The 26,508-nt window shown below is 36.9% G+C and overlaps 1 long non-coding RNA gene across 1 annotated transcript; it reads left to right on the plus strand.

Annotated features, from left to right (window-relative positions):
• The first annotated feature begins 6,459 nt into the window (after nt 1-6,459).
• LOC114017443 (uncharacterized) lies at nt 6,460-26,234 on the plus strand. Its single transcript, XR_003562504.2, has 4 exons — nt 6,460-6,696; nt 7,831-7,964; nt 9,525-9,663; nt 26,160-26,234. It is a non-coding gene; the product is annotated as an uncharacterized LOC114017443 (long non-coding RNA).
• The last annotated feature ends 274 nt before the right edge of the window (nt 26,235-26,508 follow it).

Genomic DNA, 26,508 nt, shown 5'->3' on the forward strand with positions numbered 1-26,508 from the left:
TATTGCATTATCATGGATTTTGTTTTTAATATGGATAATAAGAAAAGTGAAAGAGCTATCGTAAATGATGGTACTGCATTACAGGATCTGGAGCCACTAGTAATCAGGGAACACAACAAATTATTTTATGATTGGTGAAGATGACCAGATTTTTTTCTCTCGAAAGATGCCAGAGTGTGCTTTTCACATAGGAAGCAGCTTCAATTGTGCTTTATAGGAATGCCATAAATGGACAAGCCCAGTGCATGCTACAGTGCACATCTGGACGTTAGAAGTAAGGTGGACTAGGACGATAAAAGAAATAGATTTTCTGTTTAAAACTGAGAGTTGAAGTGAAGGAGAAACTGGAGTAGGACTTTTGGTCACATTAAGTCATCAAATTAACTATCAAGGTCACTAACAAAAAGTCCATATGAAAAGGCAAGGCACTTAAAGAAGGACAATTTGTTCTGATACCAACATAAGGGACTGCAAGAAGCAGTAGACAGAAATCTAGTACTCAGAGAAAAACACAGGCATGAAATGCTCTTTCATTGTCTGGGGTGAACTAATATTTCTTATTGCCATGCTCATGAAAGTTGGGGAAGCCACACTCCAAGTAAAAATGGAATCAAAGTTCTTGGCTACAAAACGCTACTTTTCTTCCAATTCAACAAAAACAGGCTGAAAAAAAATGAAAGAAAAGTTCTGCATCATGATACAACTGGGAAAAAATAAGTGTGACCTAGTAGAGAAAAGTATTTCTTTGTTTGGGTTCTTCTTAGACAAGCAGATGTCTGTATTCACCAGAGAACCAACTCTATCAGCTAAATAAGACAAATGGAAACCTGCTGCTGTGATGACCTGATTCTGACATTGCAGTTAGGCTTAGAGGTTGGTTTGCTTTGGGAAGTGCTATTGGATGAGCTTCCTTCCTCCCTTCCAGAAATCATTGATTTTAATCTCAACCAAGTTGTTATAAACACTAACACAGACACCAGATGGTAATAGGGAATGAATGTGTAGCCAACAAATCTAGTCTTTAGAGGATATTCAGGTATAGCAGTCTAGGATCATTTCTATACAATATTTTGCAGGGAGATGTGAACATACTCTAGCTGTACTCCAAGCCAATTGGTTGCAAACACCTCCATCCCCAAAGCTATATTGCTGTGGTTATATGACTGTTATTCAAAGTGATAAATCTGGATCAGATTAATAAAAGTACCATTTAGCTCATGTACAATGTACTGTACATCAGCTTATTGTGGCACCTTAATGAGAAGGGTACCTCGGTCTCTTTTATGACAGCTCATTAGTGCAAGACAATTAAACAAGAGGATACTCTGACTGTGAGACTTACTTTGATTATCTCCTCAAATAATTCAGAAATTCTTTAAAAACCTGATTTTTCTGTTCAGTGTCACCTCTTCTAACTCTGTTTTAAAACCATGAGTGTCTCTGACTCTGCTGTTTCATCATCATTCCTGCTCTCTCTTCTGCTCCAACAGCTTCCACTCCTGTTCCTCTCCTGTTCCGTTGCCTCTGGGCTCAGCAGTTCCTTCCGTCACTTTAGGATATAACCTCTGGCTCAAATTGTTTTCACAGAATACACAAGGTGGACATCCATCAGTCCACTACTGAGAGGAAAAAACATGGAGGAATCCATGTAATTGTGGAAGTCTTTGTACATTTGGTACAAATACATGCAGTGTAAATCTTATATACATTTTATACACTTAGATTTAATTTTATATATCTATATATATAAATATTGATAGATTTTTAGTATTTTTTTTCATAGATATATATATTCTAAGTATTGTCGATGGGCTACCTTCCACTAACAGATGGTTCAGGTGTATCAAATTCTGGCCAAGTAGGGCACTTTTGAAGAACTACAACAGTAATATAAACATGAAAAGAATTCTCTGGCTTCATTGTTTTATTTGAGCACAATTATTCCAATTTGCATACTCGAACAGGTCTACAACATTCTAAAATATTATTCCTTCCTCTAGTAATTGTTTTAAAGCATGTTTTTAGTCACCCTGTGTCAGGAGAAAAGGGAATTCTCTGTCCTCACTGGAGAAAAGGTATTCTTTAATTATTGATTCATTTGTGAAGGATTCAGATGATTTTATCACCTTATAGTTCACAGAAAGTTTTCTTTTTTAAAAGGTTCAGCTCAATGTTCATTTTCATTTAGCTATTCTATAATGAAGTGTTTCTTAATAGAATGTTTACAGTTGGTGCATGGGTAAATCATAAACAGGGATTCTAATTCTTTGCTAGTTATTCATATGAGTTCTATTACAGCCACACTGCAGGCAGTGATGCACTTCAAGGATTGTGCTGATGCTGATGTTATAAAGCAGAATAACAAAGTTTAAATGGTCTGTAAATGTCAGCAGAATCTTGATAGTAAATTATGACCTTGCTATTGACTCCTGAGTACCTTTAGCTACATTTTATGCATTTCACATGATGAAAGTATAATGCTCTTTAGATGACATAAACAAAAGGGTAGCATAACTGACCAATTTCATGAACCAAAAGAGACCATCAGATATTTATTATGAGTTCTGTAAAGTTATTTATAGAAATTGAAGTCATCTTTAGGAAAGCAATAATATGCAGAGAGTAGCATTGCAAGGATTACTAGTGTCTGTATTCTTAGGGGAATTAATTTTTTTTGTTGTTTTTGAAGTTCAATATACAGAGCTCTGAAATTCAGCACATTAAACTATCTTTATTCTTAAGCATCAAATTGGAATTCTTGGCTTGCTTGTAATTTATATATTGAAGCTTTGTAGCTCTGAGGGGATACATTAATGCCCACTACAGTGTCTGTCAGTGGCACATTCCATGACTGAGATGCCAAGGCAAACTGAATTCAATAATGCAGAGTAGATTAAGGATAACAGAACCACAAGTTTGTGCCTGACTTATAAGTGACCTTGTAATCCTCTCCTTAGAATTCTTGCCAGCATTCCTTCCTCCTGCCACTCTCTTTTATTGTGTTTTAAAATTAGATTAGAAGGACTTTGGGGCAGAGACCATGCTGTCTCTTACATCCCAAGGAAGAGTTTATTTTTTACTGCACTGAAAATATATCTATTGTGCAGATCATTTTTTGAATTCCTATTTTGAAATGTTAAAAGCTCTATCATCATGATTCACATTCCTTTCATAATCCTAAGTGGGATTCAAGAAAGAAAGCTATATGTTGCTTATTTCATTTTATAGTAACTAAAATGCACTCCAATGGCTTCTTTCTTTTCTCAGAATTACCAAATAATGCATGCCTTAGCTTTTCCCTCCCCGCCCCCCCCATTTTATTTACTGTTGTAAATGTGGGTGTAGTCCCAGCAATATTAATTTTTTGAGTGTGTGGGCTTAAACAATCCCAGATTTTATTTGTCCCTTCGTACAAAAAACACTGCTGTAAAAGTGAGTCCAGTGAGACAATTGCTGGATTATCTTCCTATGCTACTGTTCTTTTGTTTGAATTTAAAGGCAGTTATACTGTTCCTCTCAAAATGTTAGTCTGTTGTGAGAAGAAATGAATATCTTTTTTTTTGAAGGCAGGAGAAAGAAAATGGGTAGAGAACAGAAAGCAAAGGAAAGCTGTTTGAAGGTAGCATCAGTTCAGCCTGTGTGCAGGCAGGATCAGAATGAAGCCCTGAAATTCCTATTAAAAGCTTTGAAGCTTTTGGAGTTCCTCCTTGGCAAATGTCAATACCCTCGACACAGCACTTTTGCTTTAAGAATAGTAGAATCATCAGCCAGCATCAGTGTCCTTATCAGAAATAGCTATGGTCTTCTACTGCTAAAAATGTTTTCTGATGAGTACACAGTGTTGTACTGCAGATGCATGGGGTGATATTTTAGAGGACATATGAATTCTGTACGTTCGAAATAAATAGCTCCTTCTAACAGCAAGGAAATCTAAGTGATGCCTGAAATTTCTTACGTTTGCTGCATCAGAAGCCAGCTAGGAAAAAAATAATAAATAAGTATTGATCAAAGCACTCAGGAAGGTCAGAGAACCAAAGTGTTGAGAATTTGACAGATCTGATCGATAAAAGAAGCAGTTCCCATTTGACCATGCAAAGGAACCACAGACCTTGAAATATTCACTGGAAACTTCATCAGATTTTTAAGAATGCTTCACAGAGGCATTTTTCAGATGTGATTAGCTTTTGGCTTTGATGGCCAAGAATCAGTGAGGGTGCTAATGTACTTTGGTGACAGAAACCTTGCCTGTTAATGAAGCAAGGTGGAAGCAGGTAACTAGTGAACTCTTCTTAAGGGATCATCTGTATGCTTTGAGTTCAGCCATCATGTAGGTGAGAATAAGTCTTGTATAATCTGAATGGAGAAGAGACAGGATGTCAGAAGGCTTCTGCACATGCTTAGAATGTCTGGTGCATCAGAGCTGCTGCCTTTATCCAGCTGCACTGTTCAGTCTGTTCATGGTAGATCACAGCTCTTCCAAGCTGTGACCCCGTGGCCTAGGCACAGACCCTCACTGCTGCTACATCTTCTCACAGTTTCTGGTCTAATGCTACGTTCACCTTCCAAACCATGCAAGGCCATTGTCCTTTATGTATATCTGCTGAAGACTCACTTTTACAGAGTTTTTTTATCAGTGACTGATTAATATAAAGATGCACAAACGTTATATCATATGGGGCAATTTCTCCAAATATTTTTTTTTTGGTTCATATACTTTTGCATCAGAGGTAACACTTATCTAACTATAGGTTCTACTAGCAGCACCAAATACATAACTATTGAGAGTGGAAACCATTTTTTTTTTTCAAATAAGTGCAAGGAATTTCTTCTTGATTTCTGGTATTAAATATTCCAGGAAGAGAAAGAGTTTTGCACAGACCATTCTATGTGTTGCATGTATCTCCAGAAGTTTATGGATAAATACAATTACTCAGACAACTATGGAACTTTCACAGCGGACTGATTAGAGACAGGTAATATGACTGAGCTCAAGACACTGCACACAGAAGTCTGCTGCAAGAGAAGGCAGTTATCTTCTGCTTTATCTCCACTGAAAGGGAAAGACATACAACAGTCATAGAATAATTTAGGTTGGAAGGGATCTCTGGAGATCCTCTAGTCCAGTCCCCCACTGAAAATGGGTCTAATCAGATCAGGTTGCTCAGTGTTTTGGCCAGTAGAGTCTTGACCACCTCTAAGGAGCACCTTCCACAATGACTCTGGGCAACTTTTTTGAGTATTTGATGAACTGCATGATCAATTATTTTTTCTTATATCCAGTTTGAATTTCCCACATTCCAGTCATATTCAAAAATGAATGCATAAATTGTGAAGTGGACAATTGTATTGAAAGATTTGTTTCCTCATTTAGATGCTATTATACCAGATTTTGTTCTAATTTTTGTAAAAAGACAAGAGTTTTCATATGACCAAGAGATTTGTTGCTTTTGAATATAAACCAAATTTTACATAAAAACTTTTAATCTAAATGTTTAAATCAAAGGTTTTATGCCTAAAATAGACGTTGCACAGGCTTGGCTTCAGTCCATGCTCTAACAATCATGCATTTGCTGACCAAAGAAAAGAAAACTTCTGATTTTTCCTTGTACCATTTAAAAATGCACTATGTCCAAATGAAATAGAAAAAAAACACCCCAGCACCTGGCACCTGGCTGTTAGAATAATCCAGAGTACATTTTGTACTGATATTTCTACTTAAAATAGAAAAAGAATGTAATTTGCCCTGGCTACCTCAGCATATGTTCTGTCAAGCAATTTAAGGGGTCTGCTTCTGACAAGTCAATCAGAGGAAAATCCTTTTATTGTGTTTTGTTTTATTTTATTTTGTTTTGTTTTAAATGAGATGAAATGTAAAGAAACTGCAAAAGTGATAGGCCCCTGAGACAAAAAAGGAGTCTTGTGAAGAAGTAATATCTTTGGAATAGTGTATTTAGTAACTCTGGGCTACACGGAGGCACTTCACCACACTGGTTGAAAAGAAGATTAAAACCTCTTGTGTGCTATACATTTAACTGATGACAAGTACTGCAGGGAAGATGCATGTGTAGAAGACAATAGGACTCTTGTTAGTCACAGCAGATGAGAGCAGAGAAGTGAATCTATGAGATGTGGCCTGCTGGACACTGGAATGGTAAAACATTGTTGCTTATTATCAAGAACAAGAGGGGTTTTTTAAGGTTATGTAATCACTGCTTCAGATTTTAAAATCCCTAATGCATAGCTGTATGTTGTAACTGCATCAATAAAGAGGAACCTGATTGTCTGTCTTCTGGCATAAACATCTAGATTGTGGTGTTTCTGTAATTGTAGAGTTCTGCAGTGGTTTATCTTATTTAATATTAGCATTTTAACTACAGGCATTATGGATCTCTGCCTAATGCAGCCACCTACTCACGCCAAACTTCGAAACGTGTTGCTTTTGTCTTCTTACAGCCAGATGACATTTATAATTAACAAACACTGTCAATGTCATGTAAAGTATCAAATGCTGGTTGTTACTGCACTGACTAAATCAACTGACAGTAGTTAGTCTCCAAGAAGTGTTGCCCAACTCGCAAGACCTCAGCATCACAGTGATTTTTTTGTTACGCAACAAGAATCAACAGTACCACTTTACTGACGTTCTTTTCTATCTCACCCATCAGACTGGAAATAGCAAAAAGTAGCAGTTACAAGGTACAAATGAATTTTTGGTACTACATTTATACCCTTACCTGCAAGCCATTACTGGACAGTATTGTGTTCAATTTAAAATGGTTTTGATATTCATGGTCATTGTTCAGCAGCAACAAAGATAAGGGAACAAGACCGTTTTTGATTGCAAGCTCCTCAGCAAATGAAATGAACTTGTGTGCAGTGAATATATACTTGCTGACAATAAGCTTATTTATTTCCTGTTCTTGAGACTTAAAAACAACTCATGGGTCACCCTTCCCGTGAACTTGCAAGCCACAAGTTGAAAACCATTAACCTACAAGTAGCTCCCTCGCCTTGACTTGTCTTGCCTTCTCCTCCCTTCTTCAGACAACAGCCAAATTAATAGGATCAATAACTTTTTTCTTTCAGTCACCACAAGCTCTTTTGCCTTGAATTTGCTTATGGTTTGGCATATATGAAAACGTCAATTCAGTATTCTTTTTCTTTTAAAGTTATGAAATATTTTCCTTCTTTCTTAGCCTTTTTTTTTTTTTTTAATTTGTAAAAAAGTATAGGGTATTCTGCCTGTGCACTTTTAGATAAAAACCTATCCTGTAATGAAAGCTCCACTTTCAACTGATGATGGTGACTATAAATATGATATCTTAGCCAACTTGTGCTAATGGTCTTAATTCTTTTCTTATTCTCAGCAGTATCTCTGGCATTCATGGTCTACTTAATATCTGACGCCAGTTCCATTAAAAAAGAATCCAATTGCAATGTACAAAATTTAGTTTCAGTCTTTACTGCACAGCATTCTTGATCAAATGTGACCACTATTTCTCATGCATGTTATCAATTTTGAAATAAATTATCTGGGTCTGAAAAACAGTCTGCAGATTGCAAAAGGGGAAGTGTAAAGGCAAGTAGATCCTTCAGCAATAAGGTTTTTTACGATAGTTTCAGTTCCTGCTGATCTCCCTTTTCTACCCATGGGCTAAGTACAGAAATTCTCCTTTAGGGCACAACAGTATTTTTTGTTAGACCACAACAGAAAAACCTGTGATCCTCAATTTTGATTATATGCAAGACAATTAGTAATATTCTCATTGTAGGCATCTGTGTGTGTCATGGTATTTGATGTTTTTGAAAATAATTGTCTTCTCTTTTCAGACTGCACAGATTCTTTTTTAAGAGACAATCTACACAAGCAAGCAGATAAAATATAGAACACTCTCCAAAAGTCAACAATGTATGAAGAAATTGCAAGGCTTGGAGATACACTGTGGGAACTGGAGTAATAAATGGTATGAAAAAATCAGGGTGAAGTAAGAGCAGACAAGCTATATTAGGATACCTATAAGAAGCAAAGAGCAAACACAAGTCTTGAATAGGAAGATGAACAGATGAAAATAATTGGTTGTCTTGGTGTTATGACAACAATGCTATTTCACAAGGACTAGATACCACAGAATAAAGCTTCAGAATGACTAGAAAGAAACATATTCCAGCATTCCTAAGGATAATGTTCGTGATGTGTGCTTGGAATTTAGATGTTAAGATTCATACCACCTTCTGTGATTTTATAAGTAGTCTGATTCTTATATTTGTTACAGTTCTCCAGCTGATGTCCACTAAATAAAAATCAAGACAGAAGTTGTGGATAGATTTAGACCATTCTTATCCAGCCCAGAAGACACAGGACATGCTAGTTCCACTAAAATCCATTGTGAAACTCCTGAATTTCACTGTTTTTTTCCCTGCAGTTACTTTTACATTAATGTATGCCTTTGATACTAGATTTCCATTAAGTGGATATGAAATATTATTTCAGATGTTGTCTAAATATTGCTTGCCATAAAGTGAAGATAAGATGCAGAATTATTTTGTATTTTCAGAACAACTTTTTCTGAATAAACAGTTTTGAGGAGTAAGGTGCATTCTTGAAGATATACTACTTAGTCAAACACTCTGGAATGAAAACTCTTGACTATGATCTCTTTTCTTCACTTTTTTATTTTCAGAATTGGATCTAAGCCTTTCTACAAACTGCTGAATGCCTTCCTTTCCAAACATGCACACACCTAACCTTTTTCATAAGAAAGCAGCCAGCTGCCTGGAATAGAGATTTAGGTGATTCATTGGTTAAATTTGTATGTTAGCATCTTAAATATGGTGCCTTAATATTTGCACAAAAAAAAAAAAAAAAAAAAAAAGAAAAAATTTCTCTTAGTATACTATACACTTATGGAAGCTATGTAGAAACTGCGGTTGCAACCCAGGTTTCAAAATCCTACTTTTGGCATTGATTCTATATACATACCGCAATTTTCTTCTAAGAATTGGGCAATCTGCCTTGCTGAACAACAGACCTTCTGTAAACCATCATTTCTTAAAAAAAAAGAACTGGAATATTTACAGTTCAGAAGCACTTAGTAGACTACAGGCTGTCTGCACTCTACTGTGCAAGGGGGGAGAATAAGAATCTCAGTGGAGCAAACAAACAAAAAAATCAAGGTGGCTGCAAAAAGTGCTGCTTTGAGGCAGCTGTCCTTGAAGACTCTGCTCTCCTACCTCTTCATACTAGCGAGGCTTCTTAGATAGTTTTCTTAATCTGTCTGAGATAACATCTTTCTGCAGCTGTTTCCCACTCTATTCTTCCTTGTGTAGTAGTATAGTCAGAGCAAAATTAAAGACTAGAAACTCTCAGTTGATGGCAAAAGGTAAAGCTGCTGAAACTGTGCAAATGTCTGATTAGAACTTTTCTTTAAATACATGAAACTGCTTCTTGCCTCCACGTTTGATGAAAATAAAATAAAATATTGAGAAGACTGTAGCTTAATACTTCGTACATTTCTTGTTCGCAGTGCTGGATCCCAAATTTTCTAAGAAGCAAATGAACACAGAAACCAAAATCCTTTGGAAAACTAGCAGGAACTGAATGTCTTCTTGGGTGCTGCTGAATAGTTTTCTCCACTCTTCTAACACTTCTAAACTGACGTATATGTAAGTGTGTCAGACAATTTACCAAGCTGGTTTGTTCAATTCTTTTTCCTTACCCTCCTCTTCTGGATGAAAGCTGTTCCCCTACAGAGTACCAGATGAATATCTTAATGTGTTCTGAAAAATCCTGGTGGGAGAGTCCCCATTTGGCATATGGTGTTTGGCAAAGTCACTTTCTGGCATTTTTCCATCTGAACTATGAGGAAAATTAGATTGACTGTGTGGTACAGATCTCAGCAGGGTAGTGCCTTAAGCAATACTAGAATAAGCAGCACTATTTAGGAATTTCTTGATGTTTAATGTTGTGAGAGGGGAAAAAACTTTAATATTTGAATTATCTTTATCAACAAATGTCTTTAAAAAGGACATACTTAATCTGAAGTTTTCTGCTGAGTTTTTGTATTATGATAATGACAATTTAGACAGTGTGTTCAAACAAGCTAATATATTCTAATAAGCAGAACAGGTAGGACCTACCACAGTAGTTAAAAGTCTGAATGGAAAATCAGATTATCACAGTTTCCAAGTGGTCTGTGGTGGTGTTTGTAATTGGTCATTTTCTGGGGAGAATCAAGTAGAAGCATAAACTTGAGATCTTACCCTAGGAAACCAGCTAATTTTCTTATTAATCCACATGGCAAAATGTTCATTTTGACTTTTCTACTCCTAATTCAAATGGCATTTTTTTTTACTTTCATCTATCCATTCATATGTTTTACACAGAGACATCCTCATCTTACTAGAGCTCCCTCTTTCTCTTTAAAAAATATTTCATTATGCAGTTTATCTTCTATTTTCATTGGACTTATAGTTGGGTTCAGAAATCTGTCTACAATTTACAGATTAAAAAGACTAGCACATCTTTAGTGGATTTGATCAGAATTATTTCTCTACAGCGCAGACACTTCTCTATTTGCAAATATGCCTAAATGCCGAAAATTTTATATGTAAAGAAATACTGAAAAGTGAGCAGAAAACTTTAATGCAAAGCTGATTTGTTTTTCTTTAATACATTTTTGGCTTTCATATTAAAAATAGACAGACCAAATGATTTTATCTCTTCTTAAGAGATGACTACATTTGTTTCTGAACATTCTAGTAAGGAAAGCAAACTAGACTTACAATTAGAAAAACAACTAGTTGTTTTTATATAAATAATTTCTGTAGTACCATATCTCAAAATGAGAAACTTAGGAAACTGATTTTGAAGTTCTGAGCACATTTCATTTTCACTTTTAGAATCATCAGTGTGGCATGTAGTTTATTACTTCTGTCTGATGAACTTTTAATTTGGAAATGGGTATATAACATAGAAAGTTTACAGATGATGAAAGTGTAGAAATAGGTAAATTGATAATTATTGAAGGTGAGAACGAATATAAATTTCATTCTAAAATTAATAGAAAACTGGGGGGAAATGCAGAAAATGTAAACAGGTTATTATGGATCACCTTAATTCCGACTTTCATGTTTTCTACACTCTGGAGAGATGCCCTGTCATATTTTGTGGTGACATTTCCTTGATTTTTGAAGTGCCTATCATGGTTTTGCTTTACACATTCTATATTAGTGACTTGCTATGATGCACCTTTAATGACTCATTTCACCATTTTGACCTTTTTGGCTTTTTAGATAATTACTATGTCTTGAAAGTTATCTTTAGTATGATTTTGGCTTTTTAAACCCTACTGGAGAAAATAATTCTTCTTTATAATTACACTTGATCTTTTAACTCACATTAATAAGTGATCTATCATCCTAGGGTATCTGATAACATACCATTTGGATGCATAATTTGTTTAGCTGTTGTTTTCAGGATTGTTTGGAGAGTTATGTTAAAAAACAAAAAGTCAAACTTTTCTCCAACAAAGGAATATATTTAATCTTCTTCACTGTGACAGATTAAAATTAAAGTGTCAGTTCCTAACTGATATAGGTTGGAATTAATGTTGAGAACATTATAAGAAATTAAAACCCTTTTACTTCAAACTTGGGTGGATGGTAAAGGAAGAACTTTAGGTTAACTCTTAGAATTAGCATGTAGAAATATAGTTGTTAATAAGACAACAAGAAAAGAAATCTTTGTAGCAAGGAATGATGATTTTACAGTAAGAGTTCAGGGTGGGCTGGAAAATAAAACTTGTGTGCAGAGACTCCTTAAAATAAATGTATTAGTTATTTATATATAATCATGGAACTTAGGGAACAGAACAGAATACATTGTAATGGAACAGGGCAGGAGACAAGATAATAAAAGATAATAGAGGGGGACTCTTCCAGAGCTGCCACAGGGAAAGCCAAATAAGAACCACAGGTGAAATGGAGCTGGCATGGTAAAATGCAGAACTTCTGAAGGCCTTCAATTATCCATCACTGCAAATGTCTCCATAGCTGTTAGTGTAAGACCTAACATTAAAAATGATGGATGAGACAGATACAGTACAATGTCATTAAAATTTGGCCTGTTATCAGTGTTTCTACCAAAAGAATCAAAGGGGGGAAAAACCCCAAACAAAACAAACAAACAAACCACCCCAAACCACAATCTATTTATGCAGCAACACAAAACAGAAGACTTTTTATAAAATGAGCTACCTATCAACACTTGCAAAACCACCTCTGTAACTGTGAACATCCCTGCAATACTCTTCCTGACAGTAATCTTAACAAAAAGTCCAAAATAGGAGCAGAAATTATTAAGCAGGTAGTGTGCTGGAGCCAGAATTTAGTATACTTCATATGATTCTCTCATTTTTTTCTTGCACTCACTTCCTCATTACTTACCCTTAAGCATCAAGCATTTTGAACAAGGTATTTTGTCTGTCCCATTTCTCTGCACTCTCTAATACAGCAGGATCCTTGCCTGTGATTGTTATTGTAATAGTTATGCATGAATACCAGTGATCTTAACTGGCGTTTGCCTTGCTTAGGATTAGGTATGGTATAAATGGCATTTCCATGATCTATTTTGAGAACCTGATATACTGGTTTTTATTCTGCTCCTTCTAATCTACATGCACTTCCCCTTTTATTCAGGCTGTTTTTTCATAATTCCCAAGAACAGTGGCAACAGGAGGGAAACAAAGACGTGTTGCAGTCTATTCTAAAGGCAGGAAGCAAAGTGTCTTTTGCAAGCCTTTACAAGTAATGCCTACAGTGCAAATAATGAGTAAGAATTGTTTAATGAGAAATGTCTGGTTATGACAAATCAGAACCAGATACACAGCTTGCGAAAGACAGACTGCACATCTTAATAGCAAAAGTTTTCATGCTTTGTACACTCTCAAGTTAGATTTTACATGAAATTAAATTAAAGTTCTTTTATGTTTAAATGTTTTCCAGCTGAGGGAACTAGTGCTTCGTGAAGGTTCATGATTTTCTCAACTTTTGGATGGTGGGCTGTCTCCAGTGTTTTGATTTTTGTTTGGTTGGGTTTGTGTTGAGGTTTTTTTGTAGGAGAAAGAGGATTACAAAGCAAAAGCATGGGGTGTATGAAGCAATGACACACATGCAAGCTTCTTTGCATCTTAGTCATATGAAAAAAGTGAAATTCACAAACTAGAATGATCATGTCCTAGAGTCCCTAATAATTAAAACAATGCAATTGTTGTTTAAGACCTGGTGGTGGCAGTTGCACATAATTTCCCTTGCAGATCATCTCAACCATAAACTGTTAACACAGAGGCAGGTAAAGAAGAAACTCATTTAGAGTAGGTACTTTCTCTGTATGCCCTATGAGCACAATCAATTTCCAGTGTTCTTAGGTCCTACAGATAACATCTGTTTTTGCAATTCAGTTGAAAATTCATTATTAGAACTATACCCACTGAGAATTCATGGACTCCCACCAATCCTTTTATTCCTTTGGTCTCTAGACTCCATGTCATCCACTGTATCTGATCTTGAGATATACCGAGGTGTCCCCGGTTTTCATTCCTAAACTGGTTAACTTTCTAAATTAAAACTCTACTTTAAACAGTAATCTGTCACAACAGACACTCATCAAAACACAGCAGCCATTTCCATTTGTTGGTTAGATGTGTTTCTTTCTATGTATACCCTGTCCGGAAAAACCATGAAGTTACATCTATGTTGGTATAGCAGTAATTAGCTGGAAGTGTAATATATATTCTCTTGAGTTAAACATTTCCAACTATCTGACTATTTCAGCTCTGTTCAAGAGTTTTTAAAATATTGAGAGGTTTTCTGAGTAACTGGTATAAACCATCAACAATATTTCAATAGTGAGAATTATGGAATAAAATGGTACTTTGTACTGCTACTTTAGGAGTCTAAATGGGATGAACTGGGCAACAGTCTATCTTTTAATCTGATTTTGGAGGCCATGAAAAGACTCGGTTTTAGCATTTAGTTAGCAAGGAAATGTAGGAAGCAATAGCAATAATTAGTGCCTTTCCAATGTGGTGTTACGGAAAACGGTTGTTACTGAATTATTCTAGTTGAAAGACTCCTCCCAGGACAGCTTTCCACCATCTGGACAGGGGCTTTTCATAATGTGAATAACTGCATGCATTTTCCTGTCTAAAAATAGTTGTAATCTTAAACACAAAGGTGTAAGAGAATCTTAACCAGAATGTGAAGCTACCAGTTCTAGAACACAAATAAAGAACTTTCTAAAGCTAAATTTTAATCATTCATTTTGGGGTACAATGAATATTCTATGTTTTAGAGTCCTTAAATCAAGAGTGAATGTCTTTCTAAATAATGATATTAAAACATGATCTAATTATATCACATCATTTGAAATTTCACCTTTTTTCCACACAAACCTAAATTTGTCTAAACTTGAAAGTATAGATCCCCACTCAGCAATCCATAATTTGTTTTCTGTGTCACTTTTTTCTTTTTCAACAATTTGATAGTTAACTGAAAGAGGTGTTTTCAGTGTCACTTTCTGCAGAAAATTGTAAAGTATCAGAAAAAAACCACAACAGTTCCCTGACCATCTGCTTCCTTGAAATCACTGTGTATAATAAATACATAAAACCATTGCTACTTAGAAAATGAGAATCAGGTTGCTCTTTGTCTGAGAAAATCATAAGAAAATACTTCTGCAAGAAAAACTGGATGTGCATCTAAGATATTTTCCTTAGCAAATATTTGGTGGTGGCTCTTCATGTATCTAAAAATTGTCATTTGGGAGATGAAGCTTACTAAACTGCCACTGGATATAACAGAATCATTTGTAACAGATAGAGTCAAACAGATAATCTAAGAAACTACAATTTGTACTTCACTAATATTTTCTACTTGCTACTGATTCCTTCGTTATGTAACTCTTCCTTAAAAGTGCCCTTCCCCATGCCTGATGAAAACTGAAAACTGGAGCCATTCCTGGCTCCACTCTCACTCACCACTTTCATGGCAAGCACATACATGGCCAAGATTCCATCAGCTGTCCTACAGCCCAGCAAGGCAGCTGGGCCATGTGGATGCTGGGCAGCGGACAGTTGCCTAGTCTGCTCGCTTGGTTTCCTTGGAAATTCTTGCTGTTGGAAGCTTTCCTTCCATTGAAACAATCTTTGCCTGATGAGAGGCTTTTCTGTTGAAAGTATTTGATTGATGTAGTAGTTAATGCCTGAAACAGCTTCCCATTGTCACTGCGAGACTGACTTTCCCTCCCCAAAAGTCACATCTGCTGAAACTGTGCTGTGCAAGATGGCAAGAAAATTCCTTTCAGCCCTTCTCCATAAGCAGATGTGCTTTTAATCAGAGGAGTCTCAGTACAGCTTTGCTAATTTCTTTCAAACTATAGCTCTCCTGAAGCCATTTTTATTTGTTTAAAATCTGGCTTCCTCTTCCTGTTAGTCCTTTGTCTGTAAAATTCATGTTCACTGCCTACCACTGAAAATTCTAGGTAGATGTCCCTGTCCCTCCCTGCCAGTTTCTTCTTTCTCCTCCTATTTAGTCATTATTAGTTTGGCAGCACATCTGTGTACAAAAGCCATTCATCCAGGACTTAGCGTGTCCTTTCTTGAGAAAAGCCAGAGCAAAAGATGTATAAGAACTTGTTCTGAGAAGAGAGGACAGGGGACAGAGTATAAATATCTGTGGGGGGAAAAGCCTTGTTTGGTCAAAATGTAGCTCCCATGGTGGAGCTGTGAACAGAAATTTGAAAGGCTTTGAAGATGATGACTTCTGCAAATTAGTTTCCCTGGGGTAAATCCCAGGCCAACCACAGTTCAGAAGAGAAACCAAAGTCAGAAATTGGAAGAAGGCTGGACTTCACAGGTTCCATTCTCTGTTGGTTTTTCAGCACCTGTGACTGAGGAATGAATTCAGGAAAGGCTAAAGTATATTCAATGGACTATACATTATCTGATTGTCACAGTGGAAATTATCTGGGATTTGGAGAATTTGTTGAACTTAAGTTACTGAAAAAAAGCCCAAAGGCAGGTATCTGATGCAGGCAGCTGCTTGAAGAACATCAATGTGTGTTCAAAGACTACCAACTCTTCTGATTTTCCATTTTTTCTCTCCCCACAAACAGTTAAAACACTGGTTTTGTTGTTGTTTCTTTATTTCACTGTAAATACTTAACATTGCCACCCACTAAATACAAATAGTGTTTGAGATGATCACCACTTCCCCTTGGATTTTAATCACATGCCAAAGCCATTTGAGCCTCATATTCTTCTGTCAAGACAATTTGTACTGCTGTGTGCTGGATGAAAATATAATGAAAGATCTGTAGCTTTCATACTTTACACTGCAAAAAGTAGGGGAGGCTCTTGCTTTTTTTCAAAGCTTAAAATAACACAAATTTATGCAGCTTTTTTTCTGATTAAAATAATAGACCCATGTACAACTCAAGTTGTTGATGAGGGAGATAAATTGTTATCAAGATAGAAATCTCTTTATTTTACTGACTGCATTAGTGGAATTGTTCCCTTGATTGTTTTTCCACACAACAAGAATGTTTGTTCATTATACATCTATTATGAAGAGAAAATTCCTCCAACATAATGTTACCCTGTTTTACTTTTTTTGCTGTCTTTGTGACAGGCAAACATAATTTCTCTTCTTTTTTGTTTGCTGAATGTGACAGGACAGGCATTTAGACAAACTCATACATCAAGCAAAGGGCTGGATTCAAGCTTTTCCAAGTTTGAACCTCATACTTTTGAAGAGGAGTGTGAACAGTACTTTGATCAGCTTACAGCATGAACCAGTTTTTGATACCCAGATTGCTGCAGTCTGAAAAGTGCAGAACCCAAGTTCACACTAGTTGCTGAAGTCATGGCGATGTCATTCTGCTTTTCCCTACTACAATTGTCCTTCCTCAGGAAAAACGGGGAAGGAACAGGAGCTGAAATCACCTTACTCACTGTAATTTTATTTGCATGATTTCATCTGACAGCCCCAGATGTGTTCTTGCACTTAGTATTAGCAGGCACTGTGAAGAAGTATCGATACCAACAGCCCATCTAAGAGTTAAGTATAAAATGGGAAGAGTGGAACTTAGTTGCCAAAACATAGGCATAATTTTAGACGCCAATTTAGATCCTCTCGGTCTCTGGGTACTGACTGGAAAGAGCGTGAGACTCTCATAAGTACTATAAAGAATCTCAAAAGCCAGCAGACATGTACTTGGGCACCAAAATCTTGCCGTTAGAAGCCAGTGAGGAAGTATGAGAAGAGCATGATGCAGCATTTACCAGAATGGTGGGAACTGATGACTGATTTGAAGCGTGACCTTTGCATGAATTATCTCAGTGGATATACATCGGTCACACAGGTTCAGGCTGGGCAATGGCATCCAGATAGGAGATAAAAAGGGTTTGTGTGAAAGCATGTGCTTTTGGAATAAATGAAACAAAAATCTTATGAATGGTATGAAGACATAGGATCCTGTGGATAAATCTGAGAAAAGTGAAGTACTCTTCAAGGTGTGGTGTGATGGTGCTGTAATGAGGTGACGTTCACAGTGATCAAGCTGGGTGGTTTGGAGAAGGAAAATAGAAAGCTCTAAGCTGATGGCAGGGCATCCCATATGAGATCTCAGGCAGTAAGACAGAAAGAGACAAACCTGAAGGAAAGAAAAGGAAGGAGATTCACAGAATCATCAGAGTGACTTCATCATAAAGATGATAGATGAATTTGTGCTTATGGCAGAGATTACCGAAGATAACCTAGAAAGGAAAAAGATCACAGAACCTTGCCACAGAACTACAGAAACACTTTAAAGGGTATGGGAATCACCTGGAGGAGAAGCTGATGGATCTTTTAGAGCTAGAGGACAGCCAGGATAAAGTGGAATTACATAAGACAAAAGAGAACTAGATTAAAGAGAACACTTGGTTCAAAACCAAAACCAGACAGGTCAAGAAGATAGAAGGCAGTGTGTTCGATCTGACATTTGGCTGAAATGAGTTTATCAATAAAATTAATCTGCCAGGCGTGCAAAGGACAGAATCTAGATTGAAGATGGAAAGCAAAATTCACCTTTAGAAATGTTTAGACATTTAACTATCTAAATATAAGCCAATTTTTGAGATTTTTCTTTGAATCAGTAAAAAGGTAGAGCCAGTTGCAGAAAGCAGTTTGATTTCATTATCTTATACAAGTGTTTTAAGAATGAATCCCCCTCCTATTGATTAAATAGATGACTATCTGAGGCTTAGATAATTGTCAGCTATGTCTCCGATATGTGATATTAAGGAAAAACTGAAATGGGAGGTGCTCCAGACAAGTGAAAACAGTAGTTTTATTGTGTTTTCACAAAGAAACCCCCAAACCACATGTTGCAGTCACAAGCAGAATGAGATGTCCTTCAGAAAGTACATTCTGCAAAAAGACTTGTTTCTGTTAGAGTAAGACTTTTGTGGACCTGGAGGACAACTTTGTGTTCAGTATGTGCTACTGTGACAGTGAACAGTATCTGAGAGTCTTATTTGTTTTGGAGAAACAAATCCTATCTGGTGAAGCTCAGTTTCCTACAGTTTGCATTGCTTATATTCTTACTGAAACAAAAATACATTATGACAGTCTTGCAATATTTTTCCATATAGCTGCAAGTTTAGGCTGGCATGAATATCCTAGAGGGAGAATAAAAGTTTGATCTGACACTAGATGCAGACTAAAAAGATGCTCAAAGTGTGTTCAATGTCAGCTTATTTTGTTTGGGTTTGGGTTTTTTTGTTGTTGTTTTTGTATGTGGGTTTTTTTGGTTTGGTTTTGGTTTTCCGTGGTCATTTCAAAGAGTGCTTGTCCAACTAGCTGGAGTTGTGAACATAAAATAAACTTTTTCACAATGCATACAGAAGTATATATTTGCTTCTAGTACCTTTTACATCCTTTGACTTGACTGAGTGCTAGTCTTGCATGAACCAATACATTTCTACAATTGATAGATAACTCAGTTCCTCCAGACTCTGGAATTCTCTAGGCATCCTCTCAGGTATAGCTTGCATTTAATTTAAGCAACCTGCCACTCCTTATCTAGAAGCAGTGCAATCAACATCCTATTTAATAGACTCATTTAACTCAGAAAATCTCCCTTTCTACTTCTTGGTTGTTTTTTTTCTTTTTTTTTTTTTTTTTTTTTTTCATCAAGGAAGTCATCCTTGACAAAAATAAAAAGGAAAGAACAGACTGCACTTGCAAAGTGTGAATCGCACTCTTTCAATGATTAGTTTGATCACTCATTTAACAAAACCAATATGGCTAGTATTGTCCTAAGTCTGGAGGTGACCTTTACAACACTTTAAATAATACAGAAATGATTTATGGTGATGCGTCCCATGCTATTACACTTTGACATGTATAAATGATGTGCTGAAATTCTATAATGCATCAATTTGCCCATCTTATCTGTAGATATTGTACTTTTACAGAATAGGGGACCACATTTATATACTTCCCTAATGTGAAAATTATTTAGAAATCAGCTTAATTAAAAGTAGCATACACATTAAATAAATAAATTATTTATGTAATAAATTAAACAAATTAAAAATAACATGAATATGTATAAATAAACTGTTTTACATCTGATTGGAAGCTATTATTTCAGTTAGGTATTTCATTGTGATGGAATTTTAATGATTATATTAAAATGTTGGATCTTAAGTTACTTACAGGTGTTTATAAATAGCATAAACAAAAGTATATTTATTATAACCATGACATGAGCATTCGGTTTGGAATGCTTTTTACCTCGTCTTTGTTTTCAAAGTGAACTAACACTCTTTTTGCTCTTTCCTTTCTTGCCTTCTTCCCTCCATTCCCCATTTTCTGAACTACAAAATGCAACATCTGCTGCAGAATCACAGAACTGCAGAATGGTTGTGGTTGGAAAGGACCTATGAAGGTCATCTTTTCCACTCTCCCTGCTCAAGCAGGACCACATAAAGCTGGTTGTCCAGGACTGTGTCTAGATTGTTCTTGAAAATCCCCAGGGGTGAAGACTCCATAACCTCCCTGGTCAAACGTGCCAGTGCTCAGTCAGTCTCGTAACAAAAAAATGTTTCCTGATGTTTCAATTTGTGCCAGTTGCCTCTTGACCTGTCACTGGCCACTGTATGAGTGCTTGTTCCTGAATTTATATTGCTATTAGTCAACTTGTGTGACTTTATATTGCCATTAGTCATCTTGTGTTATGAACAACCTTTACCTTATTTTGTGTAACTTAATTTATATGTATGATATCTCTATGAAGTGTTTCAGTAGCTGATTCAGTGATGTGAATTAAAATCTGGTGATATTTGGAAGAATTTTCTGGCCAGACTTCCATGAATTCAAAGCTTGATTTTCATCTCTATGCTGAAATTAATTTACAACAGTGTACAGTACTATTACAACTTAACCTCTATTTCAATGTATATGGTGTAACTGTTATGTATTATACCCTGCTTAAATCTCTCTGATTTACATGTCGTTCAACTTTTTTTACTAGTGTATATCTGTACTATCCTGACTGTGTTGCTGCTGCATAATGTCATGGCACTTGTCAAATTATTCATTGAGAGTGACACTCCTGCAATTTTCTACAGCTACAGCTCATGAAATGTTTCCCTCCACTACTCCTGGCAGTTGCTTTTATCACTTGTTTCAGGAAATCACCACAGCCTAGGAACTTCCTTTAGCATTTGTATAATGCCATGCTGATCTTACAGCAGAAATTGCAGTTTCCAGAAAGGCCTATGAGTGAAAGACATCATTAGTTATCTGGGATAAGCATCATATACTGCCACCTCTTGGCTGACTGATCTGTAACAGGTCTCCAGGTCCTCCCACAATAGCCCTGGCATTATGTTCCCCTCTGGTGTTTGCCCTTGACCCAGATGCTCTCAACAAGCATTTCTCAGATGTTATAGCTCTGGGCGGTTAAAAGCAACTTACCATACAGCTCTTCCTACCCTTCCTCCCCACAGAGACCCCTCCACAGCCTCTAACAGTTATCCCATTAGCTCCTGTGCTTTCTGTCATGCCATAGCCCCATGACTGTGCGCAAACTTCACCTTCTTGTTTACTGCCTCGGCTATGCACATTGGCATTTAGCCACCTGAGGAAAGCCTTTCAATGCCCTCTCTCCTCGGTAAGAATGTGAAAGCCCCCAGTGGCTTTCTTCTCAGCATACACATCACCTCCCTCTCGTACCTTTGCACTTTGCTGCCCATGAATCAGTGAAATTTGTTTAAAGCTCCCTTTCACCACGTTAGGAAGCCTCATCAAAACCATATTGTTTCTTTTAGTCAGATGGGTCACATCTCATTCCCAGAGTCCTTGATCCTCAGATGAAAAACCATGATGAAAGAAGCTGTTGCTTGCACTACCATTTGTAAAGCCAGACATTGATTTAACAGGAGCATTTCCTGGGTGTTTCCTATTCCAGCTGGAAGAACTGAAGAGAGCCTTACCCACAGTCTTAACCTCTTCACTTTTGTTCCTAGAGCTTTATGGTTACTCTTTGATATGCTCAACGTTTTACCTTGACATGGTACCCGTATTTGTCCATAGCAGGGCTAATAGCCAGAGGATCACATGATCCATGCCAGTCTCTGTGCTACGTCAAACAATTAGCATCTGAGATAATAGGAAAGATCTTGGGAAAAATAGGTCTATCAACAGAGGAATCCTTTGGTTCCATGTGGGCAGGAGTTGATTACCACTAACAATTATCACTTCCTCTTGATAGCTCTGTTCTCAATATGAGGATGTGAGATGTACAGCCCAAAACCTCCTTGGGAACTGGTTCCTCCACCTCTGTTGACAGGCCCTGGACCTATATTCTAGGGGAAGAGCTGTTAATTTAGATGGAACCTTTGTCCTGTGTCCAGAAGTGACAAGCTTTCAAGCTTCTAACCTCTCTTCACTCTTGGGAGTTTATGCTGTCTTCTTGTTCCTGTGTTGCCTTGGCGATACCAGCTCTCTCATCCTCAAAGAGTTTAAAGGTCTTGCTGTTGCAGGGTCTCTTTTGATAATTTTCCCTGATGCAGAGAAGCTTGCTTAATGCTGCTTGCAACTCCTGCACCTGACACCAAATTGGCTGTTGGAGCTCACCTTCTCACATGGGCACAGGCAGCCACATCACCAGAGAGCATGGGGGACATGCATCCAAGGAGGGTGCCGCTTCATTTGGATTTTACAACTGTGGGGATCTGCTAGTGAGCAGATATCTGTCTGATTGAGTAGCTGGACCTAGAACTAGAGCCAGTTGGCCCCTACTCGTTCTCATGGAACGCGTCTCCTCTAAGGTAATTCCATTTGACTTGAACACTTGAAGGGTAAGAAGGTAATCAGATCATGTGTGTGATGAACATGATTGGTTTCTGTGATGAAACTACTAAGTGGATAAGGAATGTTTGGTGGATATAATGTACCTTCACTTTAGTAAGGCTTTTAATGCTGGTTTAATGCTGTCTTTTAATGCTGTTGATACATCCTTTCTGGAGGCCAAAGGAAATATGGGCTGGAAGAATGAACTTATAAGTAGATTGAAAATTGCCTGGACTGTCAGGCTGAAGGCTATAAACCAGAGCTCCTATTTGTCAACATTTTCATCAAGAACCGGGATGGTGACCCACAGGGCACAACTAGCAAATTTGCAGATAATTAGGTATAGTGACTTCAAACTAAGGGACCGTGAGAAACTCATAGGCCGGTCAACAGAAACTCTGTGAAGCTATACAGAAAGGCCCTGCGTGGATGTTAGCAGTTAGGCAAAGCTCTGTCTGACCTGAACCAATGCTGCGCAAAATCCCACTGCAGCATACCACTGATCTAGACAACCAGCACTTCTGCAAAACTGTAGGGTCTTCCCCACTTGCTGTCATGAAAAACTCATGCCATGATAGGCATTCTAAGTCCTGGCATGGGACCTTTAAACAGGCTTGGCATGTTATCTGTTTGTCTGAGAAAATAGATGTTGTCCCTGTGTTAAAAAGGTGCCCTGAAAATATTAATTTATTTTTTGGGTTATACTTAATTAATAGACTGCTGTGTTTTTTCATCACTTTTCCAAACACCCTGATATGCAGCAGTTAAGAGAGTAGGCACTGTTAAGCAAAAGAACTTCTTATTCAGCTGTATGTGTTAATTAATAATCTTTGATGAATAGGGGTCCAATAATGCCTAAATTTTCAATTGCTTCTCCATTAATGATAGTATATTCAGTAAAGCATGCAATAATTATGAGTGGTTTAGAGTATTAAACTTTTAAAATAGACAGGCCTATTCTTCTTATGTTGTTCCAGTAATTTTTCAGCTGTTGTAGTTTTCCTAGGTTATTGTAGTTTACTGTAAAGCATGTATGATGTATTGACATGCAAAGTAAAATGCACTGCATAATAAAATGCAAAAACACTCAATAGATTATAATGTTATTAAATCAAGAAAAAAGTAATATAACTAAAAACTTTGAATCTTATATTAATTGCATCTCTTTAAAAACATCCATACTTGAAAGTTAGCCCATAGCTAACTTTCATCCTCATAAAATCTGGACCTTTAAAACAATATCAGAGACAGCACAATGCAAGCTAGAAGAGATCTGAGGTAGAAGCTAAGTGTATGGAAATTAACCTGGGCAGTTTATAAAGACTGAAAGAGTAAATTTCACTTTATGTGTCTGCTCACTCATATAATCCACAGTGTTGCTGAATCACAGTTTTCTCAGTTTTAAAACATTATGATTATTTTTTAAACAGAGAATCTAGAGGCAGTAGACTTAGAGATACCATATATATTGCCAGGAGAAATTTGCACAGAACAGCATAGCTGGATATCTTTGCAGGAATTTTTAAAAATTTTGTTATGAACAGTTTTCATGTCTTTTAGCAGAAAGTATGTCCCAGTTCTTAAAGTTGTGCATTTTCTATGACTCACAAAATTTAGAATCAGAAAGTCATAGAATCATAGAGTCATTTAGGTTGGAAGAGACCTCTAAAATCATCAAGTCCAACTGTTAACCCAGCACTGCCAAATTCATCACTAAACCATATTGCTAAGCACTGCATCTACACAGTTTTTAAACACATGGTGATTACACCACCTCCCTGGGCAGCCTGTTCCAATGCTTCACCACCTTTTCAGTGAAGAATTTTTTTCTAATATCCAATCTAAACCTCCCCTGGTGTAACTTAAGGCCATTTTCTATTGTCCTGTGTCTAGTTATTTGGCAGAAGAGACCTACTCCCACCTCACTACAACCTCCTTTCAGGTAGTTGTAGAGAGCAATAAGGCCGCAACCCACCCACCCCCCTCCCCCCCGAGGCTTCTCCAGACTAAACAGCTCCCCCAGCTCCCCTAGCTGCTCCTCATAAGACTTGTGCTCCAGACCTTTCACCGGCTCCAGTTTTGCTGTGAAAAAACCCACTAAACATGACCACCCTCCTCTTTCTTCCTGCCGTCTCCCCATGTGTTTGTTAGCTGAGTACCCTGGTGTTACCTTACGGTGTTGGAATTTACGAATCCATAAGCTGTCATAAGCTGCCTGCCTGTCTGCTTCTTCAATGAGTAGAGGGGTGACAAGACTGCCTGGGATGCCTTCAGCAGGTTCAGAACAGTAGCAACTGCAGGAATACAATGATTAAGATTACAAAGGCCTCCAGCCACCGACTTTTGAAGATGATAACTTTCTCCTTGATGTAAAATTATTTTGAGGCATCATTTGCTTTTTTGTTGTTTTCTTTCTGCTGTAGCTCTTATTGCTGTATGGTATCCTCCCTTTGTGGTGCCTGGTGGTGTGCTCAGGACAAAAGAACCATTGTTAAGTGGGTTTAAGAAAGCATTTCCTCCCACTTTAGCATGGCAGGGACCTGCAAGCATTTTGCCTTTGCCATGTGAGGTATCAGTTGCCTGCTAGGAACATCTAGACATAAATCAATTCATCAGTCCCCTGCTAATATAACTAACACTGATTTGCATGAGAGAGTCTGTGATTAAAGTCTTTGCATAACACAGTTTGAAGAATTGCCTTCTACCTTATCAATTAACTTGTATACCATGTAACTTCTTAATTTTTATACACATAAATTTTGTGGCTTTTATCCACTCTCATATGACAGTTCACAAATAAATCAGTTTCAATATCTTGAAGAAAGAGTTCTGCATTATAATGATGTATTTTTAAAAGGCTTCTTTACAGGTACAATGGAGTTCTTTTCCCCATTAGAGATGCTGCTTTGTATCTGAAATACTGAATTGGTTGTATTATGCCAACTACTACTTCACTTGATGTTGATTCCTGTTCCTCAGAATAAGGGAGCTTTTAAAGGGATGTTGATACAAAAAGAAAGGTCTGCTTCAGAGTCTATTGAATGATTACACAAGAGTCTGTACACACAGCTCTGCTAGTAGAGTCATTTGTTGTAAATGTGGAAGACCATTCATACAAACACTCCAGTACATGTGATAAAATCACTGTAGTTTAAAATTGTATTTAGCAATGGAGATGCTACAGATTGAATAGAGATTCAAGAAGGGTTTTCTTCATTCTAAAGACAACAGCCCCACCCCCTACCCCCGGCACCCCTAGGAAAAACAAAACAAAACAAAACAAAAAACAACAACGAACCAAAAAATGTTGTTACCCTGTGAATAATTTCTGGTTTATCTGTAAAGGAAGAACGTGTTTTGGATAAAATCTGTTTCTGATAATGTCAATAGAAACTAGTTCATCAGCCTTGTGAGGAATAAAATTTCTTACTGCCTTTTCTTCAAGATGATTATACATGCACTGCTGTATCTCCAGTGTTTTCTTCCCCTTTTGTAAGTGAAAGACTTTACAGGACTGAAACACTATAAAAGTCCAATGTGACTTGAAATAGGACCATGGAAAATTTCACTCCAGCTCTATTGTTAACATAATAAGCAACATTTATTAAACATCTTAGTTTCTCTGCACTTCAGTTTATGTCTCATATAATTAAAATCATGAGATTTCTTTTGTTTATAATGCGCTTTGAGATCTCTGGAAAACAATACTTGAGCAAAGAAGAACAATAAATACAGCTTTGCCATTTACTGTGTTCTAGGTTGTGCCCCTCCATCAAAGCTAGATCAGCAGCATCCCTTCATCAGTGGTCAATGCATTATTGAATAGTAAAAGTAAGTTCCAGCCTTTCTTTTGCATGTCTTCTGTAGTGTGTCCATCACTATATTTTTTTTTCTTTGAATTGCAAGTACCAGAGGAAAAGCATTGTTATGGTATACAGAATTGTGACTACTATTTTTGCAGTATACTTTGAAGGTATGCACAAATTAAGACAATTTTAGATGTCAGACCTGGCTGTGAATGTTGATTTATTTCACTGAACTCTATATGACTACAGTAAAGATGTCTACATCTGAGTTATTTTTCTAAATGCCCTTTTCTCAGTGAGG

Source organism: Falco cherrug, chromosome 6, assembly GCF_023634085.1.
Source record: "Falco cherrug isolate bFalChe1 chromosome 6, bFalChe1.pri, whole genome shotgun sequence".
In the NCBI taxonomy this organism is placed as follows: domain Eukaryota; kingdom Metazoa; phylum Chordata; class Aves; order Falconiformes; family Falconidae; genus Falco; species Falco cherrug.